The following is a 27,835-nucleotide window of genomic DNA, read 5'->3' on the forward strand; positions in this document are numbered from 1 at the left end:
CCTTGGTGCATTCCGGAATTCTGAACATTCCGGAACCTTGGTGCATTCCGGAACTCTGAACATTCCGGAATTCCGAACATTCCGGAACCTTGGTGCATTCCGGAACCTTGGTGCATTCCGGAACTCTGAACATTCCGGAACTCTGAACATTCCGGAATTCCGAACATTCCGGAACCTTGGTGCATTCCGGAACTCTTAACATTCCGGAACCTTGGTGCATTCCGGAACTCTGAACATTCCGGAACTCTGAACATTCCGGAACCTTGGTGCATTCCGGAACTCTGAACATTCCGGAATTCCGAACATTCCGGAACCTTGGTGCATTCCGGAACCTTGGTGCATTCCGGAACTCTGAACATTCCGGAACTCTGAACATTCCGGAATTCCGAACATTCCGGAACCTTGGTGCATTCCGGAACTCTTAACATTCCGGAACCTTGTTGCATTCCGGAACTCTGAACATTCCGGAACTCTGAACATTCCGGAACCTTGGTGCATTCCGGAACTCTGAACATTCCGAAATTCCTAACATTCTGGAACCTTGGTGCATTCCGGAACTCTGAACATTCCGGAACTCTGAACATTCCGGAATTCCGAACATTCCAGAACCTTGGTGCATTCCGGAACCTTGGTACATTCCGGAATTCCGAACATTCCGGAACCTTGGTGCATTACGGAACTCTTAACATTCCGGAACCTTGGTGCATTCCGGAACTCTGAACATTCCGGAATTCCGAACATTCCGGAACCTTGGTGCATTCCGGAACCTTGGTACATTCCGGAATTCCGAACATTCCGGAACCTTGGTGCATTCCGGAACTCTGAACATTCCAGAACTCTTAACATTCCGGAACCTTGGTGCATTCAGGAACTCTGAACATTCCGGAATTCCGAACATTCCGGAACCTTGGTGCATTCCGGAACCTTGGTGCATTCCGGAACTCTGAACATTCCGGAATTCCGAACATTCCGGAACCTTGGTGCATTCCGGAACTCTGAACATTCCGGAATTCCGAACATTCCGGAACCTTGGTGCATTCTGGAACCTTGGTGCATTCCGGAACTCTGAACATTCCGGAATTCCGAACATTCCGGAACCTTTGTGCATTCCAGAACTCTGAACATTCCGGAACCTTGGTACATTCCGGAACTCTGAACATTCCGGAATTCCGAACATTCCGGAACTCTAAACATTCCGGAACCTTGGTACATTCCAGAATTCTGAACATTCCGGAACCTTGGTGCATTCCGAAACTCTTAACATTCCGGAACCTTGGTGCATTCCGGAACTCTGAACATTCCGGAATTCCAAACATTCCGGAACCTTTGTGCATTCCGGAACTCTGAACATTCCAGAACCTTGGTGCATTCCGGAATTCTGAACATTCCGGAACCTTGGTGCATTCCGGAACTCTGAACATTCCGGAATTCCGAACATTCCGGAACCTTGGTGCATTCCGGAACCTTGGTGCATTCCGGAACTCTGAACATTCCGGAACTCTGAACATTCCGGAATTCCGAACATTCCGGAACCTTGGTGCATTCCGGAACTCTTAACATTCCGGAACCTTGGTGCATTCCGGAACTCTGAACATTCCGGAACTCTGAACATTCCGGAACCTTGGTGCATTCCGGAACTCTGAACATTCCGGAATTCCGAACATTCCGGAACCTTGGTGCATTCCGGAACCTTGGTGCATTCCGGAACTCTGAACATTCCGGAACTCTGAACATTCCGGAATTCCGAACATTCCGGAACCTTGGTGCATTCCGGAACTCTTAACATTCCGGAACCTTGTTGCATTCCGGAACTCTGAACATTCCGGAACTCTGAACATTCCGGAACCTTGGTGCATTCCGGAACTCTGAACATTCAGAAATTCCTAACATTCTGGAACCTTGGTGCATTCCGGAACTCTGAACATTCCGGAACTCTGAACATTCCGGAATTCCGAACATTCCAGAACCTTGGTGCATTCCGGAACCTTGGTACATTCCGGAATTCCGAACATTCCGGAACCTTGGTGCATTACGGAACTCTTAACATTCCGGAACCTTGGTGCATTCCGGAACTCTGAACATTCCGGAATTCCGAACATTCCGGAACCTTGGTGCATTCCGGAACCTTGGTACATTCCGGAATTCCGAACATTCCGGAACCTTGGTGCATTCCGGAACTCTGAACATTCCAGAACTCTTAACATTCCGGAACCTTGGTGCATTCAGGAACTCTGAACATTCCGGAATTCCGAACATTCCGGAACCTTGGTGCATTCCGGAACCTTGGTGCATTCCGGAACTCTGAACATTCCGGAATTCCGAACATTCCGGAACCTTGGTGCATTCCGGAACTCTGAACATTCCGGAATTCCGAACATTCCGGAACCTTGGTGCATTCTGGAACCTTGGTGCATTCCGGAACTCTGAACATTCCGGAATTCCGAACATTCCGGAACCTTTGTGCATTCCAGAACTCTGAACATTCCGGAACCTTGGTACATTCCGGAACTCTGAACATTCCGGAATTCCGAACATTCCGGAACTCTAAACATTCCGGAACCTTGGTACATTCCAGAATTCTGAACATTCCGGAACCTTGGTGCATTCCGGAACTCTTAACATTCCGGAACCTTGGTGCATTCCGGAACTCTGAACATTCCGGAATTCCGAACATTCCGGAACCTTGGTGCATTCCGGAACTCTGAACATTCCGGAATTCCGAACATTCCGGAACCTTGGTGCATTCCGGAACCTTGGTGCATTCCGGAACTCTGAACATTCCGGAATTCCGAACATTCCGGAACCTTGGTGCATTCCGGAACTCTGAACATTCCGGAATTCCGAACATTCCGGAACCTTGGTGCATTCTGGAACCTTGGTATATTCTGGAACTCTGAACATTCCGGAATTCCGAACATTCCGGAACCTTGGTGCATTCCGGAATTCTGAACATTCCGGAACCTTGGTGCATTCCGGAACTCTTAACATTCCGGAATTCCGAACATTCCGGAATTCCGAACATTCCGGAACCTTGGTGCATTCCGGAACTCTGAACATTCCAGAACTCTTAACATTCCGGAATTCCGAACATTCCGGAACCTTTGTACATTCCGAAATTCCGAACATTCTGGAACCTTGGTGCATTCCGGAACCTTGGTGCATTCCGGAACTCTGAACATTCCGGAATTCCGAACATTCCGGAACCTTGGTGCATTCCGGAACTCTGAACATTCCGGAATTCCGAACATTCCGGAACCTTGGTGCATTCTGGAACCTTGGTATATTCTGGAACTCTGAACATTCCGGAATTCCGAACATTCCGGAACCTTGGTGCATTCCGGAATTCTGAACATTCCGGAACCTTGGTGCATTCCGGAACTCTTAACATTCCGGAATTCCGAACATTCCGGAATTCCGAACATTCCGGAACCTTGGTGCATTCCGGAACTCTGAACATTCCAGAACTCTTAACATTCCGGAATTCCGAACATTCCGGAACCTTTGTACATTCCGAAATTCCGAACATTCTGGAACCTTGGTGCATTCCGGAACTCTGAACATTCCGGAACTCTGAACATTCCGGAATTCCCAACATTCCAGAACCTTGGTGCATTCCGGAACCTTGGTACATTCCGGAATTCCGAACATTCCGGAACCTTGGTGCATTACGGAACTCTTAACATTCCGGAACCTTGGTGCATTCCGGAACTCTGAACATTCCGGAATTCCGAACATTCCGGAACCTTGGTGCATTCCGGAACTCTGAACATTCCGGAACTCTGAACATTCCGGAACCTTGGTACATTCCGGAACTCTAAACATTCCGGAATTCCTAACATTCCGGAACCTTGGTGCATTCCGGAACTCTGAACATTCCGGAACTCTGAACATTCCGGAACCTTGATACATTCCGGAATTCCGAACATTCCGGAACCTTGGTGCATTCCGGAACTCTTAACATTCCGGAACCTTGGTGCATTCCGGAACTCTGAACATTCCGGAATTCCGAACATTCCGGAACCTTGGTGCATTCCGGAACCTTGGTACATTCCGGAATTCCGAACATTCCGGAACCTTGGTGCATTCCGGAACTCTGAACATTCCGGAACTCTGAACATTCCGGAATTCCGAACATTCCGGAACCTTGGTACATTCCGGAACTCTGAACATTCCGGAACCTTGGTGCATTCCGGAACTCTGAACATTCCGGAACCTTGGTGCATTCCGGAACTCTGAACATTCCGGAACTCTGAACATTCCGGAATTCCAAACATTCCAGAACCTTGGTGCATTCCGGAACTCTGAACATTCCGGAATTCCGAACATTCCGGAACCTTTGTGCATTCCGGAACCTTGGTGGATTCCGGGACTCTGAACATTCCGGAATTCCGAACATTCCGGAACCTTTGTGCATTCCGGAACCTTGGTGGATTCCGGGACTCTGAACATTCCGGAATTCCGAACATTCCGGAACCTTGGTGCATTCCGGAATTCTGAACATTCCGGAACCATGGTGCATTCCGGAACCTTGGTGCATTCCGGAATTCCGAACATTCCGGAACCTTGGTGCATTCCGGAACCTTGGTACATTCCGGAATTCCGAACATTCCGGAACCTTGGTGCATTCCGGAACTCTTAACATTCCGGAACCTTGGTGCATTCCGGAACTCTGAACATTCCGGAACTCTGAACATTCCGGAACCTTGGTACATTCCTGAACTCTGAACATTCCGGAATTCCGAACATTCCGGAACCTTGGTGCATTCCGGAACTCTGAACATTCCGGAACCTTTGTGCATTCCGGAACTCTGAACATTCCGGAACTCTGAACATTCCGGAATTCCGAACATTCCGGAACCTTGGTGCATTCCGGAATTCTGAACATTCCGGAACCTTGGTACATTCCGGAACTCTTAACATTCCGGAATTCCGAACATTCCCGAACCTTGGTGCATTCCGGAACTCTGAATTCCGGAACCTTTGTGCATTCCGGAACTCTGAACATTCCGGAACCTTGGTACATTCCGGAACTCTGAACATTCCGGAACCTTGGTGCATTCCGGAACTCTTAACATTCCGGAACCTTGGTGCATTCCGGAACTCTGAACATTCGGGAACCTTGGTGCATTCCGGAACTCTGAACATTCCGGAACCTTGGTACATTCCGGAATTCCGAACATTCCGGAACCTTGGTGCATTCCGAAACTCTTAACATTCCGGAACCTTGGTGCATTCCGGAACTCTGAACATTCCGGAATTCCAAACATTCCGGAACCTTTGTGCATTCCGGAACTCTGAACATTCCAGAACCTTGGTGCATTCCGGAATTCTGAACATTCCGGAACCTTGGTGCATTCCGGAACTCTGAACATTCCGGAATTCCGAACATTCCGGAACCTTGGTGCATTCCGGAACCTTGGTGCATTCCGGAACTCTGAACATTCCGGAACTCTGAACATTCCGGAATTCCGAACATTCCGGAACCTTGGTGCATTCCGGAACTCTTAACATTCCGGAACCTTGGTGCATTCCGGAACTCTGAACATTCCGGAACTCTGAACATTCCGGAACCTTGGTGCATTCCGGAACTCTGAACATTCCGGAATTCCGAACATTCCGGAACCTTGGTGCATTCCGGAACCTTGGTGCATTCCGGAACTCTGAACATTCCGGAACTCTGAACATTCCGGAATTCCGAACATTCCGGAACCTTGGTGCATTCCGGAACTCTTAACATTCCGGAACCTTGTTGCATTCCGGAACTCTGAACATTCCGGAACTCTGAACATTCCGGAACCTTGGTGCATTCCGGAACTCTGAACATTCCGAAATTCCTAACATTCTGGAACCTTGGTGCATTCCGGAACTCTGAACATTCCGGAACTCTGAACATTCCGGAATTCCGAACATTCCAGAACCTTGGTGCATTCCGGAACCTTGGTACATTCCGGAATTCCGAACATTCCGGAACCTTGGTGCATTACGGAACTCTTAACATTCCGGAACCTTGGTGCATTCCGGAACTCTGAACATTCCGGAATTCCGAACATTCCGGAACCTTGGTGCATTCCGGAACCTTGGTACATTCCGGAATTCCGAACATTCCGGAACCTTGGTGCATTCCGGAACTCTGAACATTCCAGAACTCTTAACATTCCGGAACCTTGGTGCATTCAGGAACTCTGAACATTCCGGAATTCCGAACATTCCGGAACCTTGGTGCATTCCGGAACCTTGGTGCATTCCGGAACTCTGAACATTCCGGAATTCCGAACATTCCGGAACCTTGGTGCATTCCGGAACTCTGAACATTCCGGAATTCCGAACATTCCGGAACCTTGGTGCATTCTGGAACCTTGGTGCATTCCGGAACTCTGAACATTCCGGAATTCCGAACATTCCGGAACCTTTGTGCATTCCAGAACTCTGAACATTCCGGAACCTTGGTACATTCCGGAACTCTGAACATTCCGGAATTCCGAACATTCCGGAACTCTAAACATTCCGGAACCTTGGTACATTCCAGAATTCTGAACATTCCGGAACCTTGGTGCATTCCGGAACTCTTAACATTCCGGAACCTTGGTGCATTCCGGAACTCTGAACATTCCGGAATTCCGAACATTCCGGAACCTTGGTGCATTCCGGAACTCTGAACATTCCGGAATTCCGAACATTCCGGAACCTTGGTGCATTCCGGAACCTTGGTGCATTCCGGAACTCTGAACATTCCGGAATTCCGAACATTCCGGAACCTTGGTGCATTCCGGAACTCTGAACATTCCGGAATTCCGAACATTCCGGAACCTTGGTGCATTCTGGAACCTTGGTATATTCTGGAACTCTGAACATTCCGGAATTCCGAACATTCCGGAACCTTGGTGCATTCCGGAATTCTGAACATTCCGGAACCTTGGTGCATTCCGGAACTCTTAACATTCCGGAATTCCGAACATTCCGGAATTCCGAACATTCCGGAACCTTGGTGCATTCCGGAACTCTGAACATTCCAGAACTCTTAACATTCCGGAATTCCGAACATTCCGGAACCTTTGTACATTCCGAAATTCCGAACATTCTGGAACCTTGGTGCATTCCGGAACTCTGAACATTCCGGAACTCTGAACATTCCGGAATTCCCAACATTCCAGAACCTTGGTGCATTCCGGAACCTTGGTACATTCCGGAATTCCGAACATTCCGGAACCTTGGTGCATTACGGAACTCTTAACATTCCGGAACCTTGGTGCATTCCGGAACTCTGAACATTCCGGAATTCCGAACATTCCGGAACCTTGGTGCATTCCGGAACTCTGAACATTCCGGAACTCTGAACATTCCGTAACCTTGGTACATTCCGGAACTCTAAACATTCCGGAATTCCTAACATTCCGGAACCTTGGTGCATTCCGGAACTCTGAACATTCCGGAACTCTGAACATTCCGGAACCTTGATACATTCCGGAATTCCGAACATTCCGGAACCTTGGTGCATTCCGGAACTCTTAACATTCCGGAACCTTGGTGCATTCCGGAACTCTGAACATTCCGGAATTCCGAACATTCCGGAACCTTGGTGCATTCCGGAACCTTGGTACATTCCGGAATTCCGAACATTCCGGAACCTTGGTGCATTCCGGAACTCTGAACATTCCGGAACTCTGAACATTCCGGAATTCCGAACATTCCGGAACCTTGGTACATTCCGGAACTCTGAACATTCCGGAACCTTGGTGCATTCCGGAACTCTGAACATTCCGGAACCTTGGTGCATTCCGGAACTCTGAACATTCCGGAACTCTGAACATTCCGGAATTCCAAACATTCCAGAACCTTGGTGCATTCCGGAACTCTGAACATTCCGGAATTCCGAACATTCCGGAACCTTTGTGCATTCCGGAACCTTGGTGGATTCCGGGACTCTGAACATTCCGGAATTCCGAACATTCCGGAACCTTTGTGCATTCCGGAACCTTGGTGGATTCCGGGACTCTGAACATTCCGGAATTCCGAACATTCCGGAACCTTGGTGCATTCCGGAATTCTGAACATTCCGGAACCATGGTGCATTCCGGAACCTTGGTGCATTCCGGAATTCCGAACATTCCGGAACCTTGGTGCATTCCGGAACCTTGGTACATTCCGGAATTCCGAACATTCCGGAACCTTGGTGCATTCCGGAACTCTTAACATTCCGGAACCTTGGTGCATTCCGGAACTCTGAACATTCCGGAACTCTGAACATTCCGGAACCTTGGTACATTCCTGAACTCTGAACATTCCGGAATTCCGAACATTCCGGAACCTTGGTGCATTCCGGAACTCTGAACATTCCGGAACCTTTGTGCATTCCGGAACTCTGAACATTCCGGAACTCTGAACATTCCGGAATTCCGAACATTCCGGAACCTTGGTGCATTCCGGAATTCTGAACATTCCGGAACCTTGGTACATTCCGGAACTCTTAACATTCCGGAATTCCGAACATTCCCGAACCTTGGTGCATTCCGGAACTCTGAATTCCGGAACCTTTGTGCATTCCGGAACTCTGAACATTCCGGAACCTTGGTACATTCCGGAACTCTGAACATTCCGGAACCTTGGTGCATTCCGGAACTCTTAACATTCCGGAACCTTGGTGCATTCCGGAACTCTGAACATTCGGGAACCTTGGTGCATTCCGGAACTCTGAACATTCCGGAACCTTGGTACATTCCGGAATTCCGAACATTCCGGAACCTTGGTGCATTCCGAAACTCTTAACATTCCGGAACCTTGGTGCATTCCGGAACTCTGAACATTCCGGAATTCCAAACATTCCGGAACCTTTGTGCATTCCGGAACTCTGAACATTCCAGAACCTTGGTGCATTCCGGAATTCTGAACATTCCGGAACCTTGGTGCATTCCGGAACTCTGAACATTCCGGAATTCCGAACATTCCGGAACCTTGGTGCATTCCGGAACCTTGGTGCATTCCGGAACTCTGAACATTCCGGAACTCTGAACATTCCGGAATTCCGAACATTCCGGAACCTTGGTGCATTCCGGAACTCTTAACATTCCGGAACCTTGGTGCATTCCGGAACTCTGAACATTCCGGAACTCTGAACATTCCGGAACCTTGGTGCATTCCGGAACTCTGAACATTCCGGAATTCCGAACATTCCGGAACCTTGGTGCATTCCGGAACCTTGGTACATTCCGGAATTCCGAACATTCCGGAACCTTGGTGCATTCCGGAACTCTGAACATTCCAGAACTCTTAACATTCCGGAACCTTGGTGCATTCAGGAACTCTGAACATTCCGGAATTCCGAACATTCCGGAACCTTGGTGCATTCCGGAACCTTGGTGCATTCCGGAACTCTGAACATTCCGGAATTCCGAACATTCCGGAACCTTGGTGCATTCCGGAACTCTGAACATTCCGGAATTCCGAACATTCCGGAACCTTTGTGCATTCCAGAACTCTGAACATTCCGGAACCTTGGTACATTCCGGAACTCTGAACATTCCGGAATTCCGAACATTCCGGAACTCTAAACATTCCGGAACCTTGGTACATTCCAGAATTCTGAACATTCCGGAACCTTGGTGCATTCCGGAACTCTTAACATTCCGGAACCTTGGTGCATTCCGGAACTCTGAACATTCCGGAATTCCGAACATTCCGGAACCTTGGTGCATTCCGGAACTCTGAACATTCCGGAATTCCGAACATTCCGGAACCTTGGTGCATTCCGGAACCTTGGTGCATTCCGGAACTCTGAACATTCCGGAATTCCGAACATTCCGGAACCTTGGTGCATTCCGGAACTCTGAACATTCCGGAATTCCGAACATTCCGGAACCTTGGTGCATTCTGGAACCTTGGTATATTCTGGAACTCTGAACATTCCGGAATTCCGAACATTCCGGAACCTTGGTGCATTCCGGAATTCTGAACATTCCGGAACCTTGGTGCATTCCGGAACTCTTAACATTCCGGAATTCCGAACATTCCGGAATTCCGAACATTCCGGAACCTTGGTGCATTCCGGAACTCTGAACATTCCAGAACTCTTAACATTCCGGAATTCCGAACATTCCGGAACCTTTGTACATTCCGAAATTCCGAACATTCTGGAACCTTGGTGCATTCCGGAACTCTGAACATTCCGGAACTCTGAACATTCCGGAATTCCCAACATTCCAGAACCTTGGTGCATTCCGGAACCTTGGTACATTCCGGAATTCCGAACATTCCGGAACCTTGGTGCATTACGGAACTCTTAACATTCCGGAACCTTGGTGCATTCCGGAACTCTGAACATTCCGGAATTCCGAACATTCCGGAACCTTGGTGCATTCCGGAACTCTGAACATTCCGGAACTCTGAACATTCCGGAACCTTGGTACATTCCGGAACTCTAAACATTCCGGAATTCCTAACATTCCGGAACCTTGGTGCATTCCGGAACTCTGAACATTCCGGAACTCTGAACATTCCGGAACCTTGATACATTCCGGAATTCCGAACATTCCGGAACCTTGGTGCATTCCGGAACTCTTAACATTCCGGAACCTTGGTGCATTCCGGAACTCTGAACATTCCGGAATTCCGAACATTCCGGAACCTTGGTGCATTCCGGAACCTTGGTACATTCCGGAATTCCGAACATTCCGGAACCTTGGTGCATTCCGGAACTCTGAACATTCCGGAACTCTGAACATTCCGGAATTCCGAACATTCCGGAACCTTGGTACATTCCGGAACTCTGAACATTCCGGAACCTTGGTGCATTCCGGAACTCTGAACATTCCGGAACCTTGGTGCATTCCGGAACTCTGAACATTCCGGAACTCTGAACATTCCGGAATTCCAAACATTCCAGAACCTTGGTGCATTCCGGAACTCTGAACATTCCGGAATTCCGAACATTCCGGAACCTTTGTGCATTCCGGAACCTTGGTGGATTCCGGGACTCTGAACATTCCGGAATTCCGAACATTCCGGAACCTTGGTGCATTCCGGAATTCTGAACATTCCGGAACCATGGTGCATTCCGGAACCTTGGTGCATTCCGGAATTCCGAACATTCCGGAACCTTGGTGCATTCCGGAACCTTGGTACATTCCGGAATTCCGAACATTCCGGAACCTTGGTGCATTCCGGAACTCTTAACATTCCGGAACCTTGGTGCATTCCGGAACTCTGAACATTCCGGAACTCTGAACATTCCGGAACCTTGGTACATTCCTGAACTCTGAACATTCCGGAATTCCGAACATTCCGGAACCTTGGTGCATTCCGGAACTCTGAACATTCCGGAACCTTTGTGCATTCCGGAACTCTGAACATTCCGGAACTCTGAACATTCCGGAATTCCGAACATTCCGGAACCTTGGTGCATTCCGGAATTCTGAACATTCCGGAACCTTGGTACATTCCGGAACTCTTAACATTCCGGAATTCCGAACATTCCCGAACCTTGGTGCATTCCGGAACTCTGAATTCCGGAACCTTTGTGCATTCCGGAACTCTGAACATTCCGGAACCTTGGTACATTCCGGAACTCTGAACATTCCGGAACCTTGGTGCATTCCGGAACTCTTAACATTCCGGAACCTTGGTGCATTCCGGAACTCTGAACATTCGGGAACCTTGGTGCATTCCGGAACTCTGAACATTCCGGAACCTTGGTACATTCCGGAATTCCGAACATTCCGGAACCTTGGTGCATTCCGAAACTCTTAACATTCCGGAACCTTGGTGCATTCCGGAACTCTGAACATTCCGGAATTCCAAACATTCCGGAACCTTTGTGCATTCCGGAACTCTGAACATTCCAGAACCTTGGTGCATTCCGGAATTCTGAACATTCCGGAACCTTGGTGCATTCCGGAACTCTGAACATTCCGGAATTCCGAACATTCCGGAACCTTGGTGCATTCCGGAACCTTGGTGCATTCCGGAACTCTGAACATTCCGGAACTCTGAACATTCCGGAATTCCGAACATTCCGGAACCTTGGTGCATTCCGGAACTCTTAACATTCCGGAACCTTGGTGCATTCCGGAACTCTGAACATTCCGGAACTCTGAACATTCCGGAACCTTGGTGCATTCCGGAACTCTGAACATTCCGGAATTCCGAACATTCCGGAACCTTGGTGCATTCCGGAACCTTGGTGCATTCCGGAACTCTGAACATTCCGGAACTCTGAACATTCCGGAATTCCGAACATTCCGGAACCTTGGTGCATTCCGGAACTCTTAACATTCCGGAACCTTGTTGCATTCCGGAACTCTGAACATTCCGGAACTCTGAACATTCCGGAACCTTGGTGCATTCCGGAACTCTGAACATTCCGAAATTCCTAACATTCTGGAACCTTGGTGCATTCCGGAACTCTGAACATTCCGGAACTCTGAACATTCCGGAATTCCGAACATTCCAGAACCTTGGTGCATTCCGGAACCTTGGTACATTCCGGAATTCCGAACATTCCGGAACCTTGGTGCATTACGGAACTCTTAACATTCCGGAACCTTGGTGCATTCCGGAACTCTGAACATTCCGGAATTCCGAACATTCCGGAACCTTGGTGCATTCCGGAACCTTGGTACATTCCGGAATTCCGAACATTCCGGAACCTTGGTGCATTCCGGAACTCTGAACATTCCAGAACTCTTAACATTCCGGAACCTTGGTGCATTCAGGAACTCTGAACATTCCGGAATTCCGAACATTCCGGAACCTTGGTGCATTCCGGAACCTTGGTGCATTCCGGAACTCTGAACATTCCGGAATTCCGAACATTCCGGAACCTTGGTGCATTCCGGAACTCTGAACATTCCGGAATTCCGAACATTCCGGAACCTTGGTGCATTCTGGAACCTTGGTGCATTCCGGAACTCTGAACATTCCGGAATTCCGAACATTCCGGAACCTTTGTGCATTCCAGAACTCTGAACATTCCGGAACCTTGGTACATTCCGGAACTCTGAACATTCCGGAATTCCGAACATTCCGGAACTCTAAACATTCCGGAACCTTGGTACATTCCAGAATTCTGAACATTCCGGAACCTTGGTGCATTCCGGAACTCTTAACATTCCGGAACCTTGGTGCATTCCGGAACTCTGAACATTCCGGAATTCCGAACATTCCGGAACCTTGGTGCATTCCGGAACTCTGAACATTCCGGAATTCCGAACATTCCGGAACCTTGGTGCATTCCGGAACCTTGGTGCATTCCGGAACTCTGAACATTCCGGAATTCCGAACATTCCGGAACCTTGGTGCATTCCGGAACTCTGAACATTCCGGAATTCCGAACATTCCGGAACCTTGGTGCATTCTGGAACCTTGGTATATTCTGGAACTCTGAACATTCCGGAATTCCGAACATTCCGGAACCTTGGTGCATTCCGGAATTCTGAACATTCCGGAACCTTGGTGCATTCCGGAACTCTTAACATTCCGGAATTCCGAACATTCCGGAATTCCGAACATTCCGGAACCTTGGTGCATTCCGGAACTCTGAACATTCCAGAACTCTTAACATTCCGGAACCTTGGTGCATTCCGGAACTCTGAACATTCCGGAATTCCGAACATTCCGGAACCTTGGTGCATTCCGGAACCTTGGTGCATTCCGGAACTCTGAACATTCCGGAATTCCGAACATTCCGGAACCTTGGTGCATTCCGGAACTCTGAACATTCCGGAATTCCGAACATTCCGGAACCTTGGTGCATTCCGGAACCTTGGTGCATTCCGGAACTCTGAACATTCAGGAACCTTGGTGCATTCCGGAATTCCGAACATTCCGGAACCTTGGTTCATTCCGGAACTCTGAATTCCGGAACCTTGGTGCATTCCGGAACTCTGAACATTCCGGAACCTTGGTGCATTCCGGAACGCTGAACATTCCGGAACCTTGGTACATTCCGGAATTCCGAACATTCCGGAACCTTGGTGCATTCCGGAACTCTGAACATTCCGGAACCTTGGTGATTTCCGGAACTCTGAACATTCCGGAATTCCGAACATTCCGGAACCTTGGTGCATTCCGGAACTCTGAATTCCGGAACCTTGGTGCATTCCGGAACTCTGAACATTCCGGAATTCCGAACATTCCGGAACCTTGGTGCATTCCGGAACCTTGGTGCATCCCGGAACTCTGAACATTCCGGAAATCTGAACATTCCGGAATTCCGAACATTCCGGAACCTTGGTGCATTCCGGAATTCTGAACATTCCGGAACCTTGGTGCATTCTGGAACCTTGGTGCATTCCGGAACTCTGAACATTCCGGAACCTTGGTGCATTCCGGAACTCTGAACATTCCGGAACCTTGGTACATTCCGGAATTCCGAACATTCCGGAACCTTGGTGCATTCCGGAACTATGGTGCATTCCGTAACTCTGAACATTCCGGAATTCCGAACATTCCGGAACCTTGGTGCATTCTGGAACCTTGGTATATTCTGGAACTCTGAACATTCCAGAATTCCGAACATTCCGGAACCTTGGTGCATTCCGGAATTCTGAACATTCCGGAACCTTGGTGCATTCCGGAACTCTTAACATTCCGGAATTCCGAACATTCCGGAATTCCGAACATTCCGGAACCTTGGTGCATTCCGGAACTCTGAACATTCCGGAATTCCGAACATTCCGGAACCTTGGTGCATTCCGGAACCTTGGTGCATTCCGGAACTCTGAACATTCCGGAATTCCGAACATTCCGGAACCTTGGTGCATTCCGGAACTCTTAACATTCCGGAACCTTGGTGCATTCCGGAACTCTTAACATTCCGGAATTCCGAACATTCCGGAATTCCGAACATTCCGGAACCTTGGTGCATTCCGGAACTCTGAACATTCCGGAATTCCGAACATTCCGGAACCTTGGTGCATTCCGGAACCTTGGTGCATTCCGGAACTCTGAACATTCGGGAATTCCGAACATTCCGGAACCTTGGTGCATTCTGGAACCTTGGTGCATTCCGGAATTCTGAACATTCCGGAACCTTGGTGCATTCCGGAACTCTTAACATTCCGGAATTCCGAACATTCCGGAATTCCGAACATTCCGGAACCTTGGTGCATTCCGGAACCTTGGTGCATCCCGGAACTCTGAACATTCCGGAAATCTGAACATTCCGGAATTCCGAACATTCCGGAACCTTGGTGCATTCCGGAATTCTGAACATTCCGGAACCTTGGTGCATTCTGGAACCTTGGTGCATTCCGGAACTCTGAACATTCCGGAACCTTGGTGCATTCCGGAACTCTGAACATTCCGGAACCTTGGTACATTCCGGAATTCCGAACATTCCGGAACCTTGGTGCATTCCGGAACTATGGTGCATTCCGTAACTCTGAACATTCCGGAATTCCGAACATTCCGGAACCTTGGTGCATTCCGGAACCTTGGTGCATTCCGGAACTCTGAACATTCCGGAACTCTAAACATTCCGGAACCTTGGTACATTCCAGAATTCTGAACATTCCGGAACCTTGGTGCATTCCGGAACTCTTAACATTCCGGAACCTTGGTGCATTCCGGAACTCTTAACATTCCGGAACCTTGGTGCATTCCGGAACTCTGAACATTCCGGAATTCCGAACATTCCGGAACCTTGGTGCATTCCGGAACTCTGAACATTCCGGAATTCCGAACATTCCGGAACCTTGGTGCATTCCGGAACCTTGGTGCATTCCGGAACTCTGAACATTCCGGAATTCCGAACATTCCGGAACCTTGGTGCATTCCGGAACTCTGAACATTCCGGAATTCCGAACATTCCGGAACCTTGGTGCATTCTGGAACCTTGGTATATTCTGGAACTCTGAACATTCCAGAATTCCGAACATTCCGGAACCTTGGTGCATTCCGGAATTCTGAACATTCCGGAACCTTGGTGCATTCCGGAACTCTTAACATTCCGGAATTCCGAACATTCCGGAATTCCGAACATTCCGGAACCTTGGTGCATTCCGGAACTCTGAACATTCCGGAATTCCGAACATTCCGGAACCTTGGTGCATTCCGGAACCTTGGTGCATTCCGGAACTCTGAACATTCCGGAATTCCGAACATTCCGGAACCTTGGTGCATTCCGGAACTCTTAACATTCCGGAACCTTGGTGCATTCCGGAACTCTTAACATTCCGGAATTCCGAACATTCCGGAATTCCGAACATTCCGGAACCTTGGTGCATTCCGGAACTCTGAACATTCCGGAATTCCGAACATTCCGGAACCTTGGTGCATTCCGGAACCTTGGTGCATTCCGGAACTCTGAACATTCCGGAATTCCGAACATTCCGGAACCTTGGTGCATTCCGGAACTCTTAACATTCCGGAACCTTGGTGCATTCCGGAACCTGAACATTCCGGAATTCCGAACATTCCGGAACCTTTGTGCATTCCAGAACTCTGAACATTCCGAAACCTTGGTACATTCCGGAACCTTGGTGCATTCCGGAACTCTGAACATTCCGGAACCTTGGTGCATTCCGGAACTCTGAACATTCCGGAACCTTGGTACATTCCGGAATTCCGAACATTCCGGAACCTTGGTGCATTCCGGAACTCTTAACATTCCGGAACCTTGGTGCATTCCGGAACTCTGAACATTCCGGAATTCTGAACATTCCGGAACCTTGGTGCATTCCGGAACCTTGGTGCATTCCGGAACTCTGAACATTCCGGAACCTTGGTGCATTCCGGAACTCTGAACATTCCGGAACCTTGGTACATTCCGGAATTCCGAACATTCCGGAACCTTGGTGCATTCCGGAACTCTTAACATTCCGGAACCTTGGTGCATTCCGGAACTCTTAACATTCCGGAACCTTGGTGCATTCCGGAACTCTGAACATTCCGGAATTCCGAACATTCCGGAACCTTTGTGCATTCCTGAACTCTGAACATTCCGGAACCTTGGTGCATTCCGGAATTCTGAACATTCCGGAACCTTGGTGCATTCCGGAACTCTGAACATTCCGGAATTCCGAACATTCCGGAACCTTGGTGCATTCCGGAACCTTGGTGCATTCCGGAACTCTGAACATTCCGGAATTCCGAACATTCCGGAACCTTGGTGCATTCCGGAACTCTGAACATTCCGGAACCTTGGTGATTTCCGGAACTCTGAACATTCCGGAATTCCGAACATTCCGGAACCTTGGTGCATTCCGGAACTCTGAATTCCGGAACCTTGGTGCATTCCGGAACTCTGAACATTCCGGAATTCCGAACATTCCGGAACCTTGGTGCATTCCGGAACCTTGGTGCATCCCGGAACTCTGAACATTCCGGAAATCTGAACATTCCGGAATTCCGAACATTCCGGAACCTTGGTGCATTCCGGAATTCTGAACATTCCGGAACCTTGGTGCATTCTGGAACCTTGGTGCATTCCGGAACTCTGAACATTCCGGAACCTTGGTGCATTCCGGAACTCTGAACATTCCGGAACCTTGGTGCATTCCGGAACTCTGAACATTCCGGAACTCTGAACATTCCGGAATTCCAAACATTCCAGAACCTTGGTGCATTCCGGAACTCTGAACATTCCGGAACTCTGAACATTCCGGAACCTTGGTACATTCCGGAACTCTGAACATTCCGGAATTCCGAACATTCCGGAACCTTTGTGCATTCCGGAACCTTGGTGGATTCCGGGACTCTGAACATTCCGGAATTCCGAACATTCCGGAACCTTGGTGCATTCCGGAATTCTGAACATTCCGGAACCATGGTGCATTCCGGAACCTTGGTGCATTCCGGAATTCCGAACATTCCGGAACCTTGGTGCATTCAAGAACCTTGGTACATTCCGGAATTCCGAACATTCCGGAACCTTGGTGCATTCCGGAACTCTTAACATTCCGGAACCTTGGTGCATTCCGGAACTCTGAACATTCCGGAACTCTGAACATTCCGGAACCTTGGTACATTCCTGAACTCTGAACATTCCGGAATTCTGAACATTCCGGAACCTTGGTACATTCCGGAATTCCGAACATTCCGGAACCTTGGTGCATTCCGGAACTCTGAACATTCCGGAACTCTGAACATTCCGGAACCTTGGTACATTCCGGAATTCCGAACATTCCGGAACCTTGGTGCATTCCGGAACTCTGAACATTCCGGAACCTTTGTGCATTCCGGAACTCTGAACATTCCGGAACTCTGAACATTCCGGAATTCCGAACATTCCGGAACCTTGGTGCATTCCGGAATTCTGAACATTCCGGAACCTTGGTACATTCCGGAACTCTTAACATTCCGGAATTCCGAACATTCCCGAACCTTGGTGCATTCCGGAACTCTGAATTCCGGAACCTTTGTGCATTCCGGAACTCTGAACATTCCGGAACCTTGGTACATTCCGGAACTCTGAACATTCCGGAACCTTGGTGCATTCCGGAACTCTTAACATTCCGGAACCTTGGTGCATTCCGGAACTCTGAACATTCGGGAACCTTGGTGCATTCCGGAACTCTGAACATTCCGGAACCTTGGTACATTCCGGAATTCCGAACATTCCGGAACCTTGGTGCATTCCGAAACTCTTAACATTCCGGAACCTTGGTGCATTCCGGAACTCTGAACATTCCGGAATTCCAAACATTCCGGAACCTTTGTGCATTCCGGAACTCTGAACATTCCAGAACCTTGGTGCATTCCGGAATTCTGAACATTCCGGAACCTTGGTGCATTCCGGAACTCTGAACATTCCGGAATTCCGAACATTCCGGAACCTTGGTGCATTCCGGAACCTTGGTGCATTCCGGAACTCTGAACATTCCGGAACTCTGAACATTCCGGAATTCCGAACATTCCGGAACCTTGGTGCATTCCGGAACTCTTAACATTCCGGAACCTTGGTGCATTCCGGAACTCTGAACATTCCGGAACTCTGAACATTCCGGAACCTTGGTGCATTCCGGAACTCTGAACATTCCGGAATTCCGAACATTCCGGAACCTTGGTGCATTCCGGAACCTTGGTGCATTCCGGAACTCTGAACATTCCGGAACTCTGAACATTCCGGAATTCCGAACATTCCGGAACCTTGGTGCATTCCGGAACTCTTAACATTCCGGAACCTTGTTGCATTCCGGAACTCTGAACATTCCGGAACTCTGAACATTCCGGAACCTTGGTGCATTCCGGAACTCTGAACATTCCGAAATTCCTAACATTCTGGAACCTTGGTGCATTCCGGAACTCTGAACATTCCGGAACTCTGAACATTCCGGAATTCCGAACATTCCAGAACCTTGGTGCATTCCGGAACCTTGGTACATTCCGGAATTCCGAACATTCCGGAACCTTGGTGCATTACGGAACTCTTAACATTCCGGAACCTTGGTGCATTCCGGAACTCTGAACATTCCGGAATTCCGAACATTCCGGAACCTTGGTGCATTCCGGAACCTTGGTACATTCCGGAATTCCGAACATTCCGGAACCTTGGTGCATTCCGGAACTCTGAACATTCCAGAACTCTTAACATTCCGGAACCTTGGTGCATTCAGGAACTCTGAACATTCCGGAATTCCGAACATTCCGGAACCTTGGTGCATTCCGGAACCTTGGTGCATTCCGGAACTCTGAACATTCCGGAATTCCGAACATTCCGGAACCTTGGTGCATTCCGGAACTCTGAACATTCCGGAATTCCGAACATTCCGGAACCTTGGTGCATTCTGGAACCTTGGTGCATTCCGGAACTCTGAACATTCCGGAATTCCGAACATTCCGGAACCTTGGTGCATTCCGGAATTCTGAACATTCCGGAACCTTGGTGCACTCCGGAACTCTTAACATTCCGGAATTCCGAACATTCCGGAACCTTGGTTCATTCCGGAACCTTGGTGCATTCCGGAACTCTGAACATTCCGGAATTCCGAACATTCCGGAACCTTTGTGCATTCCAGAACTCTGAACATTCCGGAACCTTGGTACATTCCGGAACTCTGAACATTCCGGAATTCCGAACATTCCGGAACTCTAAACATTCCGGAACCTTGGTACATTCCAGAATTCTGAACATTCCGGAACCTTGGTGCATTCCGGAACTCTTAACATTCCGGAACCTTGGTGCATTCCGGAACTCTGAACATTCCGGAATTCCGAACATTCCGGAACCTTGGTGCATTCCGGAACTCTGAACATTCCGGAATTCCGAACATTCCGGAACCTTGGTGCATTCCGGAACCTTGGTGCATTCCGGAACTCTGAACATTCCGGAATTCCGAACATTCCGGAACCTTGGTGCATTCCGGAACTCTGAACATTCCGGAATTCCGAACATTCCGGAACCTTGGTGCATTCTGGAACCTTGGTATATTCTGGAACTCTGAACATTCCGGAATTCCGAACATTCCGGAACCTTGGTGCATTCCGGAATTCTGAACATTCCGGAACCTTGGTGCATTCCGGAACTCTTAACATTCCGGAATTCCGAACATTCCGGAATTCCGAACATTCCGGAACCTTGGTGCATTCCGGAACTCTGAACATTCCAGAACTCTTAACATTCCGGAACCTTGGTGCATTCCGGAACTCTGAACATTCCGGAATTCCGAACATTCCGGAACCTTGGTGCATTCCGGAACCTTGGTGCATTCCGGAACTCTGAACATTCCGGAATTCCGAACATTCCGGAACCTTGGTGCATTCCGGAACTCTGAACATTCCGGAATTCCGAACATTCCGGAACCTTGGTGCATTCCGGAACTCTGAACATTCAGGAACCTTGGTGCATTCCGGAATTCCGAACATTCCGGAACCTTGGTTCATTCCGGAACTCTGAATTCCGGAACCTTGGTGCATTCCGGAACTCTTAACATTCCGGAACCTTGGTGCATTCCGGAACCTGAACATTCCGGAATTCCGAACATTCCGGAACCTTTGTGCATTCCAGAACTCTGAACATTCCGAAACCTTGGTACATTCCGGAACCTTGGTGCATTCCGGAACTCTGAACATTCCGGAACCTTGGTGCATTCCGGAACGCTGAACATTCCGGAACCTTGGTACATTCCGGAATTCCGAACATTCCGGAACCTTGGTGCATTCCGGAACTCTTAACATTCCGGAACCTTGGTGCATTCCGGAACTCTGAACATTCCGGAATTCCGAACATTCCGGAACCTTGGTGCATTCCGGAACCTTGGTGCATCCCGGAACTCTGAACATTCCGGAACTCTGAACATTCCGGAATTCTGAACATTCCGGAACCTTGGTGCATTTCGGAACCTTGGTGCATTCCGGAACTCTGAACATTCCGGAACCTTGGTGCATTCCGGAACTCTGAACATTCCGGAACCTTGGTACATTCCGGAATTCCGAACATTCCGGAACCTTGGTGCATTCCGGAACTCTTAACATTCCGGAACCTTGGTGCATTCCGGAACTCTTAACATTCCGGAACCTTGGTGCATTCCGGAACTCTGAACATTCCGGAATTCCGAACATTCCGGAACCTTTGTGCATTCCTGAACTCTGAACATTCCGGAACCTTGGTGCATTCCGGAATTCTGAACATTCCGGAACCTTGGTGCATTCCGGAACTCTGAACATTCCGGAATTCCGAACATTCCGGAACCTTGGTGCATTCCGGAACCTTGGTGCATTCCGGAACTCTGAACATTCCGGAATTCCGAACATTCCGGAACCTTGGTGCATTCCGGAACTCTGAACATTCCGGAACCTTGGTGATTTCCGGAACTCTGAACATTCCGGAATTCCGAACATTCCGGAACCTTGGTGCATTCCGGAACTCTGAATTCCGGAACCTTGGTGCATTCCGGAACTCTGAACATTCCGGAATTCCGAACATTCCGGAACCTTGGTGCATTCCGGAACCTTGGTGCATCCCGGAACTCTGAACATTCCGGAAATCTGAACATTCCGGAATTCCGAACATTCCGGAACCTTGGTGCATTCCGGAATTCTGAACATTCCGGAACCTTGGTGCATTCTGGAACCTTGGTGCATTCCGGAACTCTGAACATTCCGGAACCTTGGTGCATTCCGGAACTCTGAACATTCCGGAACCTTGGTACATTCCGGAATTCCGAACATTCCGGAACCTTGGTGCATTCCGGAACTATGGTGCATTCCGTAACTCTGAACATTCCGGAATTCCGAACATTCCGGAACCTTGGTGCATTCCGGAACTCTGAACATTCCAGAACTCTTAACATTCCGGAATTCCGAACATTCCGGAACCTTGGTGCATTCTGGAACCTTGGTATATTCTGGAACTCTGAACATTCCAGAATTCCGAACATTCCGGAACCTTGGTGCATTCCGGAATTCTGAACATTCCGGAACCTTGGTGCATTCCGGAACTCTTAACATTCCGGAATTCCGAACATTCCGGAATTCCGAACATTCCGGAACCTTGGTGCATTCCGGAACTCTGAACATTCCGGAATTCCGAACATTCCGGAACCTTGGTGCATTCCGGAACCTTGGTGCATTCCGGAACTCTGAACATTCCGGAATTCCGAACATTCCGGAACCTTGGTGCATTCCGGAACTCTTAACATTCCGGAACCTTGGTGCATTCCGGAACTCTTAACATTCCGGAATTCCGAACATTCCGGAATTCCGAACATTCCGGAACCTTGGTGCATTCCGGAACTCTGAACATTCCGGAATTCCGAACATTCCGGAACCTTGGTGCATTCCGGAACCTTGGTGCATTCCGGAACTCTGAACATTCGGGAATTCCGAACATTCCGGAACCTTGGTGCATTCTGGAACCTTGGTATATTCTGGAACTCTGAACATTCCAGAATTCCGAACATTCCGGAACCTTGGTGCATTCCGGAATTCTGAACATTCCGGAACCTTGGTGCATTCCGGAACTCTTAACATTCCGGAATTCCGAACATTCCGGAATTCCGAACATTCCGGAACCTTGGTGCATTCCGGAACCTTGGTGCATCCCGGAACTCTGAACATTCCGGAAATCTGAACATTCCGGAATTCCGAACATTCCGGAACCTTGGTGCATTCCGGAATTCTGAACATTCCGGAACCTTGGTGCATTCTGGAACCTTGGTGCATTCCGGAACTCTGAACATTCCGGAACCTTGGTGCATTCCGGAACTCTGAACATTCCGGAACCTTGGTACATTCCGGAATTCCGAACATTCCGGAACCTTGGTGCATTCCGGAACTATGGTGCATTCCGTAACTCTGAACATTCCGGAATTCCGAACATTCCGGAACCTTGGTGCATTCCGGAACCTTGGTGCATTCCGGAACTCTGAACATTCCGGAACTCTAAACATTCCGGAACCTTGGTACATTCCAGAATTCTGAACATTCCGGAACCTTGGTGCATTCCGGAACTCTTAACATTCCGGAACCTTGGTGCATTCCGGAACTCTTAACATTCCGGAACCTTGGTGCATTCCGGAACTCTGAACATTCCGGAATTCCGAACATTCCGGAACCTTGGTGCATTCCGGAACTCTGAACATTCCGGAATTCCGAACATTCCGGAACCTTGGTGCATTCCGGAACCTTGGTGCATTCCCGAACTCTGAACATTCCGGAATTCCGAACATTCCGGAACCTTGGTGCATTCCGGAACTCTGAACATTCCGGAATTCCGAACATTCCGGAACCTTGGTGCATTCTGGAACCTTGGTATATTCTGGAACTCTGAACATTCCAGAATTCCGAACATTCCGGAACCTTGGTGCATTCCGGAATTCTGAACATTCCGGAACCTTGGTGCATTCCGGAACTCTTAACATTCCGGAATTCCGAACATTCCGGAATTCCGAACATTCCGGAACCTTGGTGCATTCCGGAACTCTGAACATTCCGGAATTCCGAACATTCCGGAACCTTGGTGCATTCCGGAACCTTGGTGCATTCCGGAACTCTGAACATTCCGGAATTCCGAACATTCCGGAACCTTGGTGCATTCCGGAACTCTTAACATTCCGGAACCTTGGTGCATTCCGGAACTCTTAACATTCCGGAATTCCGAACATTCCGGAATTCCGAACATTCCGGAACCTTGGTGCATTCCGGAACTCTGAACATTCCGGAATTCCGAACATTCCGGAACCTTGGTGCATTCCGGAACCTTGGTGCATTCCGGAACTCTGAACATTCCGGAATTCCGAACATTCCGGAACCTTGGTGCATTCCGGAACTCTTAACATTCCGGAACCTTGGTGCATTCCGGAACCTGAACATTCCGGAATTCCGAACATTCCGGAACCTTTGTGCATTCCAGAACTCTGAACATTCCGAAACCTTGGTACATTCCGGAACCTTGGTGCATTCCGGAACTCTGAACATTCCGGAACCTTGGTGCATTCCGGAACTCTGAACATTCCGGAACCTTGGTACATTCCGGAATTCCGAACATTCCGGAACCTTGGTGCATTCCGGAACTCTTAACATTCCGGAACCTTGGTGCATTCCGGAACTCTGAACATTCCGGAATTCTGAACATTCCGGAACCTTGGTGCATTCCGGAACCTTGGTGCATTCCGGAACTCTGAACATTCCGGAACCTTGGTGCATTCCGGAACTCTGAACATTCCGGAACCTTGGTACATTCCGGAATTCCGAACATTCCGGAACCTTGGTGCATTCCGGAACTCTTAACATTCCGGAACCTTGGTGCATTCCGGAACTCTTAACATTCCGGAACCTTGGTGCATTCCGGAACTCTGAACATTCCGGAATTCCGAACATTCCGGAACCTTTGTGCATTCCTGAACTCTGAACATTCCGGAACCTTGGTGCATTCCGGAATTCTGAACATTCCGGAACCTTGGTGCATTCCGGAACTCTGAACATTCCGGAATTCCGAACATTCCGGAACCTTGGTGCATTCCGGAACCTTGGTGCATTCCGGAACTCTGAACATTCCGGAATTCCGAACATTCCGGAACCTTGGTGCATTCCGGAACTCTGAACATTCCGGAACCTTGGTGATTTCCGGAACTCTGAACATTCCGGAATTCCGAACATTCCGGAACCTTGGTGCATTCCGGAACTCTGAATTCCGGAACCTTGGTGCATTCCGGAACTCTGAACATTCCGGAATTCCGAACATTCCGGAACCTTGGTGCATTCCGGAACCTTGGTGCATCCCGGAACTCTGAACATTCCGGAAATCTGAACATTCCGGAATTCCGAACATTCCGGAACCTTGGTGCATTCCGGAATTCTGAACATTCCGGAACCTTGGTGCATTCTGGAACCTTGGTGCATTCCGGAACTCTGAACATTCCGGAACCTTGGTGCATTCCGGAACTCTGAACATTCCGGAACCTTGGTGCATTCCGGAACTCTGAACATTCCGGAACTCTGAACATTCCGGAATTCCAAACATTCCAGAACCTTGGTGCATTCCGGAACTCTGAACATTCCGGAACTCTGAACATTCCGGAACCTTGGTACATTCCGGAACTCTGAACATTCCGGAATTCCGAACATTCCGGAACCTTTGTGCATTCCGGAACCTTGGTGGATTCCGGGACTCTGAACATTCCGGAATTCCGAACATTCCGGAACCTTGGTGCATTCCGGAATTCTGAACATTCCGGAACCATGGTGCATTCCGGAACCTTGGTGCATTCCGGAATTCCGAACATTCCGGAACCTTGGTGCATTCAAGAACCTTGGTACATTCCGGAATTCCGAACATTCCGGAACCTTGGTGCATTCCGGAACTCTTAACATTCCGGAACCTTGGTGCATTCCGGAACTCTGAACATTCCGGAACTCTGAACATTCCGGAACCTTGGTACATTCCTGAACTCTGAACATTCCGGAATTCTGAACATTCCGGAACCTTGGTACATTCCGGAATTCCGAACATTCCGGAACCTTGGTGCATTCCGGAACTCTGAACATTCCGGAACTCTGAACATTCCGGAACCTTGGTACATTCCGGAATTCCGAACATTCCGGAACCTTGGTGCATTCCGGAACTCTGAACATTCCGGAACCTTTGTGCATTCCGGAACTCTGAACATTCCGGAACTCTGAACATTCCGGAATTCCGAACATTCCGGAACCTTGGTGCATTCCGGAATTCTGAACATTCCGGAACCTTGGTACATTCCGGAACTCTTAACATTCCGGAATTCCGAACATTCCCGAACCTTGGTGCATTCCGGAACTCTGAATTCCGGAACCTTTGTGCATTCCGGAACTCTGAACATTCCGGAACCTTGGTACATTCCGGAACTCTGAACATTCCGGAACCTTGGTGCATTCCGGAACTCTTAACATTCCGGAACCTTGGTGCATTCCGGAACTCTGAACATTCGGGAACCTTGGTGCATTCCGGAACTCTGAACATTCCGGAACCTTGGTACATTCCGGAATTCCGAACATTCCGGAACCTTGGTGCATTCCGAAACTCTTAACATTCCGGAACCTTGGTGCATTCCGGAACTCTGAACATTCCGGAATTCCAAACATTCCGGAACCTTTGTGCATTCCGGAACTCTGAACATTCCAGAACCTTGGTGCATTCCGGAATTCTGAACATTCCGGAACCTTGGTGCATTCCGGAACTCTGAACATTCCGGAATTCCGAACATTCCGGAACCTTGGTGCATTCCGGAACCTTGGTGCATTCCGGAACTCTGAACATTCCGGAACTCTGAACATTCCGGAATTCCGAACATTCCGGAACCTTGGTGCATTCCGGAACTCTTAACATTCCGGAACCTTGGTGCATTCCGGAACTCTGAACATTCCGGAACTCTGAACATTCCGGAACCTTGGTGCATTCCGGAACTCTGAACATTCCGGAATTCCGAACATTCCGGAACCTTGGTGCATTCCGGAACCTTGGTGCATTCCGGAACTCTGAACATTCCGGAACTCTGAACATTCCGGAATTCCGAACATTCCGGAACCTTGGTGCATTCCGGAACTCTTAACATTCCGGAACCTTGTTGCATTCCGGAACTCTGAACATTCCGGAACTCTGAACATTCCGGAACCTTGGTGCATTCCGGAACTCTGAACATTCCGAAATTCCTAACATTCTGGAACCTTGGTGCATTCCGGAACTCTGAACATTCCGGAACTCTGAACATTCCGGAATTCCGAACATTCCAGAACCTTGGTGCATTCCGGAACCTTGGTACATTCCGGAATTCCGAACATTCCGGAACCTTGGTGCATTACGGAACTCTTAACATTCCGGAACCTTGGTGCATTCCGGAACTCTGAACATTCCGGAATTCCGAACATTCCGGAACCTTGGTGCATTCCGGAACCTTGGTACATTCCGGAATTCCGAACATTCCGGAACCTTGGTGCATTCCGGAACTCTGAACATTCCAGAACTCTTAACATTCCGGAACCTTGGTGCATTCAGGAACTCTGAACATTCCGGAATTCCGAACATTCCGGAACCTTGGTGCATTCCGGAACCTTGGTGCATTCCGGAACTCTGAACATTCCGGAATTCCGAACATTCCGGAACCTTGGTGCATTCCGGAACTCTGAACATTCCGGAATTCCGAACATTCCGGAACCTTGGTGCATTCTGGAACCTTGGTGCATTCCGGAACTCTGAACATTCCGGAATTCCGAACATTCCGGAACCTTGGTGCATTCCGGAATTCTGAACATTCCGGAACCTTGGTGCACTCCGGAACTCTTAACATTCCGGAATTCCGAACATTCCGGAACCTTGGTTCATTCCGGAACCTTGGTGCATTCCGGAACTCTGAACATTCCGGAATTCCGAACATTCCGGAACCTTTGTGCATTCCAGAACTCTGAACATTCCGGAACCTTGGTACATTCC

This window comes from Astatotilapia calliptera, chromosome 6, assembly GCF_964374335.1.
Source record: "Astatotilapia calliptera chromosome 6, fAstCal68.1, whole genome shotgun sequence".
Lineage (NCBI taxonomy): Eukaryota > Metazoa > Chordata > Actinopteri > Cichliformes > Cichlidae > Astatotilapia > Astatotilapia calliptera.